Here is a 12,488-nt window from a genome sequence, read left to right on the forward strand (position 1 = left end):
AATTTTTGTTATTGAACTTTGGCATGATAAAAAGTTGACAAATTTGAGCAAAAAAAATGATTGGAGATATTGAAATCAATATAACAACTATAGAAAGTTAAAACATTGATATATAATTTGATCAAATTATCACCCAAGACTTCCAATTTGAGGCAAAACATGTAATCTTTAAACTCATTTGATAACAGACTTGAAGTACAACAGTGGTATGCTTTGGCTTTGGTTGTGTGATCATCCCAAATAATATTGTCCTTAATTTTAATGTAATTACTAAAGCAAAATAGTATTTCATCAATTCAAGAATGGAGCTATCCATTATACAAGACATATTAAGGTTAAAAAAAAAGAAACACATTATAGAGGCTATATATGGGATCGTTCAGTAGATTGGGTGTCTTCCCCAAAACAGAAGTAGGATTTTGAAAAGGACATGAAATAAAGAATCTAATGGTATTCATACTGCGTTTTTCATGAAGATGTTTCCTTCTGTAAAGATGCCCAGCCAGAATGGTTCCTTATATTAAGCTTCAACATAGAGGGGACAACCCATATACTCCCTCTAGAGGCAGAGGGACTACTGCCATTATAGGACAAATTTGAAAGATAAAGAATAAAATAAAGCTTTAACCTGTTGTGTGTACTTTAGTCCCCTGAAAAATTGTTTAAGGCTATCAATTGCCTCAGAAAAATTTATCTAGGTCCCTTCATTCACCTAACATACATCAACATTATTCTTAGGCTAGCCTACAGGGAAATTTAGATACAGAAATAGGATATGCTAAAACAGAGCAAAATAAATTCTTTTAGAGCCCTATAACCCCTAAAAGAAGAATTTTTACATAAGAATTAAGGGATGTTGTTAAATATAGGCTATAGAGGAATATTTAAGAAACTGTGGTAATTTGGGATTGCAGGTTGTACTATATGCATCTTCTCTACATTTTGGTCAATATTCCTATTACCTGAACAATTGTTTTGGGTCATCAAACTATTGTTAATAGATGGATTTTGACTTTTTGAACATTTTTCTCTCTTGCAAACTATCACAAACTCAACATTAATGAATTATTCCAGCCCAAATATCCTGTATTTATACATATAGAATTGCAACCATTTCCCTTTTTGTTGATCAGATATTTGAAACTGCAAATCTGTAATAGTTTAGAAATAAATTTGGGCTATATATTTTTTCACATCAGGGGGGGGGGATCATAGTATATATTAAATATGTAAACTAACCATTGCTGTATTTAATATATGCTATGCTTGCCCCCCCCCCAATCTGCAAATATATAATATAATATTTCGCAAGAGAGAATAGATGTTCAAAAAGTCAAAATGCATGTAGGCTATTAACAATAGTTTCATGACCCAAAAACAATTGTTCAGGTAATAGGAACATTGACCCTACATTTATTCCTGGTATTATTAATGGGTAACACCATATAGAAAACTGTAGGCCTAGTGTTTGTTGTGACAACAAAAAAAGAAGAAGAGAGTTTGGAAAATAACCCAGCCAACATATCAATTCGGAAAAAAAAACTAGAAAAGCTCAAATTCCTATTCAAATTATTGAATCTTGCTCAAATACCTTAAATTTAAGGTTTCAATTTAAATAGTTAAACTTAATTTTTAAGAGATAACCTAAGGTTTAGGTTATACACTAGGCTACTCACTAAATGAAAATCACTTTTTCAGCGTGTCAGAGATTTAAATTTTGTTGCTTTCTTCGCGTCAGGAAATGTCTGAAATAATTATAGGACAAATTTGAAAGATAAAGAATAAAATAAAGCTTTAACCTGTTGTGTGTACTTTAGTCCCCTGAAAAATTGTTTAAGGCTATCAATTGCCTCAGAAAAATTTATCTAGGTCCCTTCATTCACCTAACATACATCAACATTATTCTCAGTCTAGCCTACAAGGAAATTTAGGAATTTTTTCTAGCCTACAAGGAACAATATATACCAAACAAAGTGTGTTAATAATATAAATCAAAGAGCTCTGGCCTTTTCAGTTATGAACGCCACTCTTAATGAGTGATGCCACAAGTTGTAGTTATCAGCAATGTCTAAATTGCTCTCCCTATTCCAAATTTTTAAGAGATTGGCTGGTTGTGTCTTGATTTTCCTAGCAGTCAATCTCGGTTCATCGCGAGATAGTGGCAAACGCCAAAGGTCAGTAAACGTTAGTGTAAGTTTAAAGCCCAGGTTTAGCTGCATAGTATGATATTAAGTTTCAAAAGGAACATTTAGTTTTAAACTGAGAAAAAAAAATATATTTTGCATGGATTTCAATAGTGTCTATAGGGGTAGGCGAAATCTTTGAACAAAACATTTACGAAAGCCTCTCGTGAAAAGGGTTTTTCACCAGATTTGGAGAAAGTGCAAGAGTACATGACATCATTGTTGATGCACAAATGTTGATCACCCCGTAAAACATGCAAATGAGTGACCTGTTGCTCTTCCAAGCGGCTAACATTGAACTACATAGTTGGTAAAAATTTGTCACCACTGCCCATGGTGCTATTATAGTATTTAATGATTTTATGCTTCTGGACTGGATACGTGATACTGGTACCCAAATGACAAATTGACCGAAGCAGGACTATTTTTGATGAGTTAGTACGAAAAGACACTAAACTCAGCTCCTGACCACATCAGAGCATTGAGGTTCCTGCAGTTCTCTTTATTCTGTCAAGCAGTTCTCCCAGAATTTCCGTTTTGTTTGTTTTTTTGCACAAACCCAAATGTCATCGGTCGAAACTGTTCTTTTAGTAGTTCTGCTATAAATGGAATCAATATGACCCTGTTGCCAAGCGTGACATTGCTATTTTTCCTAGATGAGGGAACAAATAAGTTAACCCCGGTTCCACATTACCACTAAGTTGCGTGTGCTAAATTGCTTACGCTACGGGGCTTAAGTAAATTTGTTTGACATTTAAATTTTGCATATAACATTTCCATTTCCATAAGCTCCTTAACGTAATCTTTTCCATATTATTTGGCTTTCAAAACTAAAGATGAAGAAACAATTTGCGGTATATTCAATATATAAAATTAAAGACATGGACGGTACAAAGGAAACAAATATAATTTTTTCCCTTGGATTGCACAAAAAGGCATTACCTTAACAAAGTCTATTATCTAATAGTATAATTAATTTATAGTCAATTCGAATCACTTATGCTCTAAATTGGTTGCGTTACGCGTATTAAGTTGAAATTTCTTCAACTTTGTAATTAACTTGTGTTATGGAGCTTTAGCAAGTTACGCTAAGGAGCTTATGGAGTTTACAGACTTTAAACGAGCAAGTGTGAAAGACTTATTTAGCTAATGTGAAACTGGCCTTAATAAGAAAAAAGTTAAATTCGCCATTTTTATATGCTGTACCTGTCGAAATGTGTCATAACCCTTGAAAAAAACGCTTGAAAACTGACCTCATCTTAACATGAAGCTTAGTAATTACTAGGTTTTGATCAAAAGATCAATTTTCCCGAAACAGGTGAAAAAGTTCCGTAAATGGTTAGCTTTCGTATATTTTCTTACTCACTTTGAATATATTTCTAACCAATTCAGAAAATGAAATCTCGATGATGGCACAAGAACTGGCCAAGTATAATATTAGCATATACGGGAGTTGGGTAAGCGCAAAGTATCCGTTTTCAGGGTAACCGCGAAAATTCTATAGGGGAATATTTTAAAGGCATATGCTTATTAAATAGGTGTGAACTTTCAACATAAATTTTATACAATCCTATGCTGGGCCTTCACTCGGGCTGTCTGTCTCAGCTTTTTTTGCAATTGGAAAAAGCAAGGACAGATAGTCCGAGTGATTGAGAGGCGGAGCTGGCACAAGCCCTTTTTACGGTTGTATAAAAATGATGTCATTTCTTTTGTTGATAGATAATTTTATCTATCATCCGTCCATACGACATTCCTAGGGCAGAACTAAGGTAGATAATCATAGAACTAAGGGACAAAAGATTGGATTGATAATGGGCTGACTCAGGACAAACAATGTTCACTGGATTTGCATGCGAAATTTGGGACTAAATTTGCTTGGACTCATAGGTGAACAAGTGATACCTAAGTCTAATAGGCTTGGCCACTTGTAGTCTAAAGATTTGTGGAGTACTGTATCATAATATTGACACATGACCAACAAGTCCACTGGACTCGCAGTTGAACGGTAATTGGCGAACAGATTCTTTGTGATGTGTGGCGTACAACATAGCGATTCAAGCCAAAACGAGACCCGAATTTTTCGCCACATCTACAGTTCTGGCTCAACGCCTGTTAACTCAAAGAAAGAGAAGATATAATGATATGAGTCGAGGGTGTTCCAGGTGAAAAATCAAGTAACTTTAAAGTAACTAGAGAAGTTACTTGAATTTTACATTCACCAGGAACGGCTTTTGAAGTAACTAAGGTCTTATTCAGATAGAAAAAATATTACGACCAAGATTTTGATAAAACATTTGTTTTAGACTCATTTAGTCTGAATTTAGAATAACTTCCTGTGCACAAGTCCTTGTAAATATTGTAGCTAAGGCCACCGACCAGTAGAGGAAACTCTTAGAATATTTTGGAACTGATCTTGAAATAAAAAAAATTAGATAGCCTACACTCTAGGGGTGTATGAATAGGATATTCTAGGCTAGTTGCATGTTTAAACTTGTTTGTCTTGGGTATAGTTTGAATAACGTAACCTCTTGCCAAGATAGCAAACAGTAGCTAAACTAGAATTTTACCACAATTATTTTTTCTGCATTGTTTCCTGATTGATTAAGCTAGCCTAACCTATATTTTAAATTTAACCCACTGTATAAAATTGACCTACATTGTTCACAAAAAGAAAAGCAGAATGCTGCATAAATAACTTAATGCCAAATTCATTATGGAAAGGTATTAATTTTGCAATAAATCTGTGGGCATTAACCTAGATTTGGTTTAAATATCCTGTTTCTATATTAATTTCAGTGCATTAGTGTCTGAGATAGCATACAGTAGTGTTGATTATTGAAACTATTTGGCTTAGGCCTATCACTTTCTTACATTCAGTTGAACTGTTAAGGTTAGAATTTTAAACTAGGCTAGTTAAAATTTCCAAATGATGGCCTTTTCACTAGGCTATCTTGAAAAGTATTTGAGCTTACTAAATGATTTTTTAATAATGGATCTGCATCAAATGAGAAGGAGTTCCCATAGATTTGGCAAAATACTTTGGGAATTTTCATTGAAATATATATATTTTGGTACATCCATCAAGGAACCCCCCTCCTCAGATTTTCAAAATACATTGCCTTCCCCCTCCCATTTACAGTTTTGTAAATTAGTGCCATTTGTGAATTAGCATAGCAGAAAGACTTTGGTTTTGTCCTAGATTTTGTTTTGTTTTATACTTGACTGATTTCAGCTTATTCATAGAAAATTGTAAGGGTTTCATGTCTTCATTTTCATGGAATTTGTTTTTTTATTTATTTGCATAATTTTATAGTATTTGCTTATGAATAGGTTAAACTTGTATCAGATCAAAGGTATAAGCTATATAAAAAATGCCAATTTTTCATGATAATTAAAAATGTTTTCTTGGGCATTAACTTGTGAACATGGAACATTTTGTTGTTAGGGCAATACGATTTTCAGAAACTTGTTTAATAACCAAATCAGGCCCATGACCTAAACTTAACAAGAGAAAGAAACAGAAACTTGCAGGTAGGATTTAATTTAGAGTAAAGTGGATGACATATATTTGAAATATTCAGTTCACCAAGTTTAACCTTTATAAAGCAGAGTAGTCACAACACAGTTTTCAGTTTACTGTATTTGCTTCTAATTAAATTTAGGCTTTCTTTGAGACCACAGTCCAAGATAAAAATGGTTTATTCAAAGCCCAATAAAGGAACAAAATTTTACAGCCTCCATCAAATATTCCAAAATTTGTGAAAAATATAGCATAGAGATAGGTGCATAAAAATTCAAAGGCTGATTTAGGATTTTTCTGTGAAGGGAAATTTCTCTCTTCTGATGGCTGTTCAAAAACTGTTGTCTTTTGATAGGTAGAAAACAAAAATAACTGAACCTATAGACTTTGTATGCATTCCTTTCATCTCAAATACTTGATACTCTTCAAAACACTCACTATTATTGAAACAGATATCTTACAAAATCCTAAATATCAAATAACTTCAAAAATTCAATAGATTATCTCAGCTAGAAACAATTTTAGATTTTACAATTTTACAGCTTTTTTCAAATCTTCATACAATGAACTCTGCCAGTGGTACATCAGAAATGGCACAACATTATTTAGTTCTACAGTTGCTTATTGATGAAATAATGGATACTGATGTAGGATCAGATGAAAATGAAGAAAAATGGTGGTAAGTTGTAATGTAATATTCAATTTAATCTTGCAAGTTATTATTTTTCTAGACACAATCTTGTATATTCAGGCATGGACAAAGTTCCAAAGCTGCCAATAGCACAATTAAATAGAATTCCAAAAGCTGCTGACACTTTAGCAGCAACTGCCAAATAGCATTACTACTTACCTACCCCATTTTCTCTATTGTTGGGTATATGTATAAACGAATGTTGGAGTGGAGACAAGTATTATGTTGACTATTAATTTGTAATTTTTTTTCATTACATAGAAACAGTTTTTTAGGACCGAGAAAAAAGGATTCTGATTTTATTTAAAAATACATTATTTTGTTTTGCTACAAAGTCATTTATTGTTGTAACCTGCGATTATGATGTTATTCATCATCTTGTATAAAAAGATGTTATCTTGTATACAATCATTGTGAGTCTTTATTTTGATGTGCATATTTGAAGAAAAAGTTTACCATATGTATAGACCAACTAACCCAATAGGAACATTTTGACTAAATACCTGACAGCCTGTACAACCAACAAGTCTCTTTTTGCTTCCTGGCTTTTGGCTATGGTCTGTTTTATGCTTTCTATTTAGCTAATTTTGTTTTGCTGGTTAAATAGCAGAAATATTCTTTATCTGACTATGTTTTTGAGTTTAGGCTATTTTATGGTTTTCATTTAGTTATTTTCTTTTTTCCCAAGAAAGAATGTTGGTTAAATAGCAGAAATAATCATATAGGCTACATCACCTATCACTGTCTTTGTAGAATAAACTTCTAATTTCTTGGAATTAATTTTTTCAGGTTTGGCATTTATAAATTTACTCATAGATAACATTGGCCTCCAAAATTACAGTTTTGAAAATTCCATAAAGTATTTTGCCAAGTTTCATGCTATTTGATATGTTAATTCCAAAAATGGTTCCCATCATTCCCATAATGTCAGGATTTTCTTGAAAAATACATATTATTTTAAACAAAACCCAATTTGGAAAAGAATGATGTTACCCAATTTCTTGTGTACTATCTGGTAACATTAGTTTCACCCAAAGCCAATAATTTGTTATTTCTTTATATTACATAGAAATAGTTTTTTAGGACTTAAAAGTTTCTGATTTTATTCAAATGGCCCTTGTGTTTCAAGAGTTACAGAATTAAGACAAAAGGTCAAACTGTAGCATAAAGAGCAGAGTATTGTGGAGGGGAAATCAAATTACATAACTTTCCCTAGCAAGAATTTCCTCTTTGTGAAGAATTTTTCCTGCAGAAAATTGTCCCATCAAATATTTATTTTCCTCAGAAATGCATTGATAAGCATCTTATCATTTTGGTTATGGATGCAGCTGTTGGCTTGTTGCAAAATTACAAATTTCTGATGGAATGTAAACATTAACTTGCTTTTCTGAATTTAAAATAAATTAGTGCAAACATAAATACTTAATTTGGTGGTGTCCATTGTAATTCTGAGTAACTTGCAATGTCAAGGATAATAACATCTTTGTTTTATTATACTTGACATCTAAAGTTTGTGTTTCCAAGATTTGTCAGGGACTAATAGCTACAGTAAATTCTTAAATGATTCATAAATGAGGGTAGCTTCCTTCTCCTTAATAACTCATTTTTCACCCTGAAGTTTTTAATATCTTATAAAAGTTTCTTAGGGGCCATTTTCACAAGGATTCAAGTTCAACTAAAATCCTTGTGAAACCAACAAAAGATGGATAAAATTCATCTTTTGTTCAACTTAGAGATGGGCTTCATAATCCAGTTAAAAATGCGGCAAAAAACATAATCCATCTCAGTGATACCTTAACTCATATAGCAAATTTTAAGTAGAACTAACTTAGCCTACTAGCAGTTGTCTTTCATTTTGGAGAGGCCAGGCCACCCAAGCAAAGGGTGTATTGTCATTACAAATGATTTTTCTGAAATGAGCTGGTGGAAAACTATTAGAAAATGTAAGGAATCTAGTTTACTGTTTAGAGATTAGGATATCACAAAATTAAGCATTCAATATGCTTGTTTGTAAATCTTAAGTATATACAAACCCTGTTGGAATTTTGTTGATATCCATCTCACAATTAGTGTGTCTAAAGAAAGTTTCCAAAGAGCATTCAGTTTTCAGCATGCATTTTATCTTTATTGAAGGTTAAAGAAAGCAATAGATATACCTGCTGTAGTTGATTAGTAATAAATAACTTGCTGCCTTTCTGCATAAAAATGTGCATTTTTATGTATAATGTATAGCTTTTAAAGTCATTAATTCCTGAGAAGCCCCTTCTCCAGTTATGCCAGCTTTATGGGTAGTAAAGCCTTTTTAAAATAATCTGAAATAATTCTTTGGGGGTCCTTACCAGTGGCTTTCCTTTCTACTGCAATTAGCAATAGGTGAAATATATTGCAGTCACTAAAAATTTACAATCTTACCTATTTTACCACTATTAAGTTGCAAAAAGGGTGAACTAAATATTTACCATTGAATTTGCCACAAAAGAAATTTCGAGCTTCAAGAAATTCAATCATGCCTTTAGAACAAGGGATCCTAAGTTAGGTCAAAGTCTTGAAAATGTGCTTCTAGTATAAGTAATTTGTAAATAAAAATTTGTATCTTTCTAAAAATGAGACAAAAAAAATCCTGCAGAAAAGAAACAAGACAGATTAATAAAGGAAGAAATACCATGGATGCCCATGAAATGTAAGATAGAAATGAACAAAACTTCAAGTATGCATCTGTTTTCTTTAAACAGACAGGAGGAATAAACCTCCAAGCTTTGACAAATTCAATCTCACTTTTGGAACCAGGTATAAGACTAATTTCCAGGGAATGAAAACAGTAAATCCCTGGCTTTTCTATTGACACAGGCAGTGAAGGGAATATAAAAACACATTTATTGTTCTGCTTATTTGTTCAACTTCTCTGTCTGTTCTACAAATTCTGTATTATATTTATTTGAAAAAAAGAAGAAATACCATAATTAATAAAGGAAGAAATACCATGAATGCCCATGAAATGTAAGATAGAAATGAACAAAACTTCAAGTATGCATCTGTTTTCTTTTAACAGACAGGAGGAATAAACCTCCAAGCTTTGACAAATTCAATCTCACTTTTGGAACCAGGTATAAGACTAATTTCCAGGGAATGAAAACAGTAAATCCCTGGCTTTTCTATTGACACAGGCAGTGAAGGGAATAAAAACACATTTATTGTTCTGCTTATTTGTTCAACTTCTCTGTCTGTTCTACAAATTCTGTATTATATTTATTTGAAAAAAAAGGCAAAATGTCATAGATAAGATTTATTTGCAAAAAAGCCTGCAGGCCATAGCAAACAAATGCAACTTTATACAAGCACCTAATTCCAAACAACTTAAAAAAGCAAACAAACTTGCAAACAACTTAAACAAGCAAACAAACTTTCAAACACTTTATGAATTCAAAAACACCCATAAATAAACTCTTACCAAGCTAACTCCTCAAACATGATTCCCTATGCTTAATCCCTAAACAAAGATAAAAAAAAACTAGTTTTTTAAACTGAAAATAAGGAGCAATATTAAAACTTAAAATGAACAGAAATTCCTCTGTATACGAAATGGGTTGTCCCCTCTGCAATCCCTAAATCTCTACACTAAAGTTTTTAATTGTTTTAAAAAGTAGAATTGTGCTCTTAACATAAAGAGCAAGGAATTTCAGAGGGGACAACCCATTTCATATACAGAGTAATTTCTGTCTGTTTTAAGTTTTAATATTGCTCCTTACTTTAAGTTTAAAAAACTATTTTTTTTTATTTAATTTCTGAACATTTTTGAATTAATGCATTTTTGATTCTGGCTCTCTGCACATAAATTATTAAAATGAAATTTGCATATTAATTTTTTTAATCAATATAGTTTTGATCAGACAATTTTGAGAAATAAGGGGTGGGGAAGGAGGCCTAGTTGCCCTCCAACTTTTTGGTTACTTAAAAAGGCAACTAGAAATTTTAATTTTTAACAAACGTTTTTATTAGTAAAAAATATACATAACTTAAGATTTAACTTACATAACAAACTTTTATACTCTTATATTTTTTTATTATGTATATGAGGGGGTTTGTCCCCTTGTTAATACCTTGCCTTTTATACTAAATCTTAAGTTTTGTCCCAATTCTTTAAGAATGACCCCTGAATCAGAAAGGCTGTGGAATAAATAGTTGAAATTACCACCACTACTACTATATCATCTACAAATAATATACATGATAGCCTGAACCAATCCAAAGATACAAATGGGGCTCCATTATTTTTTCATAAAACTGTCTAAATCATTAACAAACAAGGAGAAAAGCTTTGGGGATAAAGTATATCCTTGTTTCACACCCAAATGAGACATAACTAGTCTAGAAAATTTCCCCATCACCTTTACAACAAACTTCACCCTCCTATACATAGCTGCTATTATTGCTAAAAACAAGACGGCAAGCCTATTTCTAACAGGCTTTCAATTAACAACCTCCTATTTACTGAATCAAAAGCACTTCTCAGGTCTAAAAAGATACAAATAGCCAACCATTTTTCCATCTCAATATTTCCAAAGTAAAAATATGGTCAATAGTGCTGAATGTCAATCTGAATCCCACTTGTACTGGACTCAGTATTTTCTCTTTATCTAACCAATCTCTTAGCCTAAATTCCAAAACCTTATTTGCACAATAGGGGAAGGGGGGGGGGGTGCATTATATCAAATACCTAACCTAACCACCTCTATGTATAAATATTAATTTAAATGTAATTGCATCATAGTTTGTTTCACAAAAGAACCTAACTTTACTTATTGAGTGTGTTCTGAATAATACACAAGTACCTAACAACCATATTGATGCATAGCTTAGATTTTTTGTTATGCATTGATGTATACAATTCTTCTCAATTCCTATTTTGATAGCAATACATGAGGGTTTGAGTTTTGCATTATTTTGCATAATTGTAAAGCCTACTAGTTTTGACCCTATTTTCTAATGTAGCAAGAAGTTAGGCCTACTTAAAAAAGGAAAAAAATGGTATGCTGACCAATGGTCAGCATTGCACGGCAAGTGATATCCTGATTCAATGTCTGTAGCTGGGAGTGTTACAAAACATTGATTCTTCATTTGAGTGCAAAAACATTTGATTCTTCTTTAGTTTTTTTTCTAAATTTCTCCAGGTAGGCTAATCATTATAGCTAGATGTACTGTGGCTAAGCTTACAGAGTCACACCATTGACCCTAATCCCAACCAAAATAACAGCAACACCAGGCCTTAAACTCCTAAGCTTAGGTTTTCAAGCCAGGAGTAGCCTACAAGAAACTTTGCTAGGAGGGCTCAAATGTATCTAAAAATTAATATTAAAAAGTTGTTACAGGCTACCAATAAACTGAAAAGTTTTTTGAAGAACTTCAATGAATTACAGGATTCAATCTAGCCAAGGCTAGCTTAAGTAATTATCATTGAATGTTTTAAATCAGCTTCCAGAGTAACACAGTGTTTCTTTCTGTCAAGTGGGATTGAACTATATACATTTTTTTCTGGACAATTAGACCTCTTACTCACTCTAGGCTATGCCATCTCTACAAAACAATTTACCACTGACTTTGGATAGGCTAGCAACTGTACAAGGATTACAGGAATTTAATTAGAAGCTTCCTAAAGCAAGACCTGAAGACTTCATCCCCAACAAACTATTCAACCAAGCTTCTCTAGATATGCCCAGCAGATCACATTAATGCTTGAACTTTACCAATGAATTTTTTATTAAAAATCATTTTAAGGTCAAAATAAGATTGTTTACCATCACTGGTTCTTTGAACAATTGCAGTTCCATTCTCTTCACTGCATAAAGGCTCATAGTCTTCAAACTTTTGTTTGTTAGCCATCATAAAAGTTTTATATTATTGTAGTGATGATAATGATGTTAAGTTACTTAACTAAAGATGCTCGTTAACTATCTTTAGCAAAAGTTACTGAAAAAGTTACTTTGAAGTAACTTTTCTGTCGTTCCAGCTGCTAAATAGCCTCAGCTGGAACGGAAAAAGTTACTTTTAGTAACTTTTCCGTAACTTTTAGTTACTTTTTGTCTCAGCTGGAACACGC

General features: G+C 32.4%; 1 protein-coding gene across 1 annotated transcript in view; it reads right to left on the minus strand.

Moving 5' to 3' along the window:
* The window catches only part of LOC136037815 (FAD-dependent oxidoreductase domain-containing protein 1-like), a 108,591-nt gene extending 106,837 nt beyond the window's left edge, over positions 1 to 1,754 (minus strand). Inside the window, exon 1 of the mRNA XM_065720647.1 lies at positions 1,677 to 1,754. The gene's annotated coding sequence lies outside the window, so the exon portion shown is untranslated. The remainder of the gene's footprint in view (positions 1 to 1,676) is intronic.
* Between the last annotated feature and the right edge of the window lie 10,734 nt (positions 1,755 to 12,488).

This window comes from Artemia franciscana, chromosome 17, assembly GCF_032884065.1.
Source record: "Artemia franciscana chromosome 17, ASM3288406v1, whole genome shotgun sequence".
In the NCBI taxonomy this organism is placed as follows: domain Eukaryota; kingdom Metazoa; phylum Arthropoda; class Branchiopoda; order Anostraca; family Artemiidae; genus Artemia; species Artemia franciscana.